This window comes from Panthera pardus, unplaced genomic scaffold, assembly GCF_024362965.1.
Source record: "Panthera pardus isolate Hobbes unplaced genomic scaffold, ASM2436296v1 HiC_scaffold_21, whole genome shotgun sequence".
In the NCBI taxonomy this organism is placed as follows: Eukaryota; Metazoa; Chordata; class Mammalia; order Carnivora; family Felidae; genus Panthera; species Panthera pardus.
In genome coordinates this window covers 5,075,999-5,082,317 of record NW_026526777.1, presented here as the reverse complement: position 1 = coordinate 5,082,317, position 6,319 = coordinate 5,075,999, and the positions used below count along the sequence as shown (strand labels likewise).

General features: G+C 46.4%; 1 pseudogene; it reads right to left on the bottom strand.

Annotated features, from left to right (window-relative positions):
* Positions 1-3,092: 3,092 nt before the first annotated feature.
* LOC128778897 (60S ribosomal protein L31-like) lies at positions 3,093-3,745 on the bottom strand (annotated as a pseudogene).
* Positions 3,746-6,319: the final 2,574 nt, after the last annotated feature.

Below are 6,319 nucleotides of genomic sequence, written 5' to 3'. Positions count from 1 at the left end.
CACTCAGGGTTTACATTCCGAAAACAAAATGCACCTCTTCAACAGCTAATCCTATAGATGATCATATTTACTAAGCGGTTGTTACCTAGTTATTCATTCATTCAGTAAACATCCCTCTTCCCTGTGGGCTAGGTACTAGGTGCTAACCTTTAACAAGACGGGGCCTCAGTCCTCAGGAATGGCGGGGATAACAGGCGCTAAACAAATGTATAGTAGATCCAGGTAGATAAACACAAATACACGATTACCTCCACGGTAAGTGCTATAAACAAGTCCTTCAGAGGTACTGGCGGTATCGTTGAGCCCACCAGGCTCTACCGCCTCAGGGCCTTTACACCTGCTACTCTCTCCATGCACGTCTTCATCCCCAGGTCCTGGCGTGGCCAGCCCTTTCTCACTATTCATTACAAGGAGGCTTTCTCTGATTTTCCTACCTGTGCTATAGAAAGGGAACCTCTAACCAGCTAGATGTTCTACACTTCCATGAAGCTGGGAAGTGCCTTTCTGTTTTTCTTCACCAACTTTTCGTTGCACAGATATAGGTTTGAAGGAGGCAAAGAGTCAGACTCAATCAGGGTTAACAAATCAGATTTAGAACTCAGAGTTCAGAAATAGAATTCACAGAATTGGTGACTTGCCTATATATGGGAGACGAGGAAGAGAAACATGACCGTGATGAGTCAAATACATCAGTGATTGATTGAAATTCAAAAACAAAGAGAAGGAAGTTTGGAGAAGATGATTAATCTAGTCTTGGATGAATTTAAGCTGTCTGAAGGACATCCGAAGTCTCTTCAGTGAACAGTCAGAAATCAAGGACTAGAACAAGAGAGCACAGTCAGGGCTGGAGCTACAGATCCAGAAGCCTTTGGGTGGCGGCCAAAGCCATGGGATTGGGGGGTGGGGGGCCACCCAGGAAATGTATGTACAGTGAGAACAGAGGAGGACACACTGGGAGCCCTGGGTAACTGAGATGGAAAATCCAAGAGATGACAGCGGAAGGAATTGACAGAGAGACGGGAGAACCAAGAGATCTCAGAGTCACAACAGTTCAAGATAAAAGAAGTTCAAAAAAGTGGAAGCGATGACAAATTCTGCAGAAAACTTAAGATAAAAGTTGGGTAAACAGGAGATCACGCATGACCGGACAATGAGTAATTTTAGCTTTGAATCTAATGTTGTAAGACTGGAACGCTGTCACCCTTCCTATTAGAGTCACCTGCTATCCTCGGGTCACTGCCCCCCAACTTCTTGAAGAGTTCAGCTCCTGGCTGACTTGTACGCTCTCCAACCCTACTCCCCTTGAACTTCTATCCATGTACATGGTCCTTCCATTAGCCTCACTCTTCGGGTCTCTGACCTCTTCACCTCCAATGAGCTTGTCTTCCACTCCTTTCGGTCCATTAGCCTTTTGGTTGTTCCATCTTGGTTTTCTCCTCTGTCTTCCTGGCTCCCTTTTACCCCTCCTTGGCTTGGTTCCTCTTGTGTGCGATTCCTGCCCCTGAGGCTGATTTGTTTCTCTAGACATAGCTGATTAGACATCTCCTATAGTCATGCTCTAATGCCAAACTCTACACTCTTTCCGTAATCTTAGTTTTAAGCATCCCACTCTCTCTAATCGCCATCTTCTATCTTTCCATTTCACTCCTTCTTTTACCCCAACTCCAACAATCCCTTCACCTCCGTGCCCCAACCAAGAGTCCAATGATCCAACTACCTCTCGCTATCTCTCCTGACCCTTGTGGCAACACTCTTCTCCTTACCCAGTTTAATGTCCGTGGTGAGTCATTACCACCACTCCCTCCGATACGCCCTCACCTCCCTTGTTCCATTTCGAATTGTACTGCCCGGCCAAAAGCCAATTTAAAAAATCAATACGGCTTAGTTCCAACTGGGGCTCATTTGTACCTGAATTTGCACCACGAGCTGGAAAAAAGCATGCAACCATGCTATGACTAGCCTCACTTAAATGTAGGATCCTTAACTCCAATGCTGCCAGGCAATTATAACTTTATTTCTCTCGTTCATTCTTACTCTCCTGAACGACCAGGAGGTGAGAGCAGACCAGCTGCAGAGAGCATCGCCTTCCAATACTTCTTCCACTGTCCTCACTCTCAGTTTCCTCACTGAAAAGACAGATGCCATCTGAAAAGTATTTCCTCATGCTTCCGTTGTAACATCTATCCACCCCCCTTCCTTTGTGTCCTGCTCTGTCTTCTCTTCCTCTCTGCATCTTTCTCCATTCTCCCGTTACTCTGGGCGAATTGAACTGTGTCAAGTAAGGGACAGCTTCTCTACTTATGTGCTAGGACCTAGCTCCGCTCACCTGCTCGAGGGCATTGCCCCAGTAATTCTTCCCGTTTACACTTGACCTCAGCCGAAAGGCCAAGAAGCAATGCAGTTCTTCCCTTTTAAATCTGCTTTCGCAAATTCCCTCTCTGCCAGATCATCCCCATCAGATTACAAACATGTTATTTCTCCCGACTGATAAAACAAAACAAAACTCTTCTGATCCTATTCTCTCCCTAGCTACTACTGTTCTATTTCTCTCTTCATTTATTTACAGCAAAATTCATTCTTTTCTCCTCCCACTCTCGTGACCCATTGAAATATTCCGTCCTCAAAGTACGTGACCTATCAGCATCATTCGATTTGGTCCATCCCTCTCTCCTTCTTGACACATTTCTTAAGTCATCTCCCGGGACACCACGCTCTCCTGATTTTCTTCCCACTTCCTTCCCACTCTCCCAGCTCCCTCACCGGTTCATGCTCATCTTCCCGGCCCATTGGCATTAAATTGCTCCAAGGCTCAGCTCTTAGAACACTTCTCTTTTCTATTTAATCTCATTCCAATGATGATCTCATCCATCCTCATAAGTTTACATCCACCCGCAGGATGTTGACTCCCAAATGCCTATCTCCAGTCCCCTCGACAGCTAAACTCCCTCCTTTATCCAGTTCCCTCAAGACTTCATCTACAACTGAATGTCTTCTAATCACCATCGTATATTTCATTGGTACAAACCCTATCTCTCTTTCTTTGTGTGTTTTTTTTTTTTTGCACCTTTATACCTTTGTTTGACAGTCAGCAATTAGTTCTCGTCCACATTAACAGCCTGTAGATTTTGAAAGTGGTGACAGGTACATAGACAACCAAGGTATAGAGTTTATTTGATGAATCTCCATCCTCATTACATTCTCTGGACAACCACACATGGATATGGTATGGAACATTCCTTATTCCTTTGGCCCAGACAGCTTTTTTTAAAAATTTTTTTGATGTTTATTTATTTTGGAGAGAGAGAGAGAGAGAGAGAGCGTGAAACGGCAGAGAAAGAAGGAGACACAGAATCTGAAGCAGGCTCCAGGCTCCGAGCCATCAGCACGGAGCCTGATGTGGGGCTCGAACCCACGAACCGTGAGATCATGAGCTGAGCCGAAGTCAGATGCTCTGCCCACTGAGCCACCCAGGCACCCCAAGGGCCCAGACAGCTTTGTTGAGCCTGGGGTCGAGGCGCACATTTGGAGTTCCCATCTCCTTCAGAGCAAATTTCCGGATCTCTCTGAGTGCCCGAGGGGCACGCTTCTTGAAACCCACTCCATGGATGCACTTGTGAAGGCTGATGGTGAGTTCTCGGGTCACTACCTCGTGGATGGCAGAACGGCCCTTCTTCTTCTCGCCACCCTTCTTTGCGGGAGCCATTCTGCCAGGCCCGGGTTGGAGAGAAGTGCGCCAAACCCTCTCTCTTAATCTCTCCCCCCCAACCTACTTTTCCCACGGTACTCCCCAGCTCGGTAAACTGCAGCTCCGTCCTTCGGTTCCTCAGGACAAAAATCTCTGCGTCCTTATTTCTCAGACCCCACATCCCACCTCTTATCATGGGTTATCGGTTCTTCCTTCAAAATAGATCCATAACAGGTACGTCACTGCTACCTCCCTGATCTAGGTCACCATCATCTATCATCTGAATTATTGCAACAGCTTCCTAACTAGGCAGGCCCTGCTTCCTTTCTTGCTCTTTTCAATCTATTCTCAACACAGGGGGACCCTTCTCATCTTATTTTTGAACCCATTTCATTTATTTTCGACAGAGACAGAGACAGAATCTGAAGCAGGTTCCGGGCGCTGAGCTGTCAGCACAGAGCCTGACACGGGGCTCAAACCGACAAGCCCTGAGATCGTGACCTGAACCGAAGTTGGAGGCTTAACGGACTGAGCCACCCAGGGGCCCCCAGAGTGATCCTTTTAAAATTTCAGACAGAACGTATCACTCCTCTGCTCAAACCCCTCCAACAGTTTTTCAGTTTACTCACAGAAGTTGGGGCCATTAAGATGGTCTAAAAGGCTTGACGTGACTTGACCCTCCTCCCCTCCATTACTTCTCTGACCTCAACTCCTACTAATCTTTCCCCTCACTCTCAGCTCCAGCCACACTGGCTTTCCGGCCATTCTGAAAACATACCAAACACTCCTACTTGGGGCCTTTACACTTGGCTATTTCCACTAGAATGAGTGTGGTAAGAAATCATCAGGGACCTTAGCAGGGACAGTTTCCTTGACACGATGGGTTGAAACGAGTGAGAAAGTAGCTGAGACATGTTTGGAAAATGTGGAAATAGAGACAGAGATTGGTGGTTACTATTTCAAGAAGCTCGACTCAGTAGAGAAAGAGAGAAATCAGACGGTAGCTAGGGGGTAGATGCAGGGACATGAGAAGGAAGATTTTTGTTCTTCTGGGATTTCTGTGTCGATAGGTGGGGGTGGGGAGCTTGAATTTGTTCATAGGCTAAAAGGAGGTAGTAGAGGGAGAAGTGAAAGATCCGGTAACCGCCCTGCAAAGAAGATTTGATAGCATCCAACAAATACTAAATGATGCTGTGTTAAGATATGATAATGCATGAAATCAACATCAAGTGGCCCAAATAGATGTGAGCAAGGTTAAAACCGCAACTGTAGATTCTGGTTGTAAAGCTGAAAGGAACCAAGAAAGGAGGAAAGGATTGCTTATAGGAAGTTGAGAAACTTCATTATTTTTACAGCCTCTCTTTTCTCAGCATGCAAGAGACTGCAGTCTGTTGTCAGCGAGGGGAAGGGGAGAACGGGGCTTAAAGAAGGTATTTCAGGTCAAAGATCCGCGATAATAATTAAAGGGAATAGGAGAGGAAGCTAATGAAACCAGAAGGAAAAGAAAGATCAAGCAGCTCCGAATGCCTACATGAAACTGACTGCCATTAACTCGTAGAGGATCCATTGTCTCCAACCGTGTCATTTTTATCCACTAACCCTCAGCACTCAAGTACAGAATGGCTTGTAGAACCAGCAGGTGGTTGGTGGCTTCCGGGGCAGGGAAAGAGGTCAGGTGTAGTGCTAAGATCCCGGAAACAGCCAGCTGAGTTGTGTATTTCCAACCCATCTGCCTCTAATAGAGAGACAGTAAATGTCAAACACTTAATGCCCCAGCTCCCCTACAGCTAGGGGAAGCCATGCGTCGATGAGACATGGCAGAAGTCTACAAACGATGCCCTCCTGTTTTCCTTTCTAGTGTCACCAGCACAGTCATGAGGCCTAGAGAGGCAGCGGCCATTTGGTGACCTTGAGGCCACAAGAAGGCGCATAAATCCAGCATAGTAAGGACGTCAGGGCAGAGAGGGGGAAGGAACATGGGTTCCCGATGGCGTTCAGGGCTGCTGTTAGCTCTGTTGCCTATGCGGAACAAATAAACCCTTATTTATGTAGGACATGGGTGGTATGTTTTCTGGTCGTTTGCAACCCAATGGGTTCATAACGGAAGGTTAGGTAAGTACCAGGCTAGGTAAGTACCAGGCTAGGTAAGTACCAGGCTAGGTAAGTGTGTTAGTCACGATGCTTTTGGTTATAAAAAACATTAGGCAAATGTGGAAGCTTCTTTCGTATCCCAGGTGTGGGATGCAAAACAGACCAAGCTGCAATTCAGTATTGACTGGAGAGAGCCGCTACGTCAATGTTGTCTGTCTCAAGATGGCTCCAAATGATTTCCGTACTGCAAAATGAAGCCAAACTCGGGATGGGGGTGGGGGTAGGGAAGGATATTATAAAATAATATAAGGGGAAAGAAGTGGGAGAGGATTTAATGAGTCATATGGCTGCAACAGCCAAGAGATAGAATTGGCTTCAGGTCCAGGAGGGTCCATAGCTCAAATAATATCATGAGAAAAATTGTCTCCCTTCATCTCTCAGCTCTGCTTGCCTCTGTTTGACTCGATTCGTTCCCAAACCTCTCCAAGTATGCACGACAACTTCCAGCAGCTCTGTTTTTACACATTCCTTAGAGCTCATGAC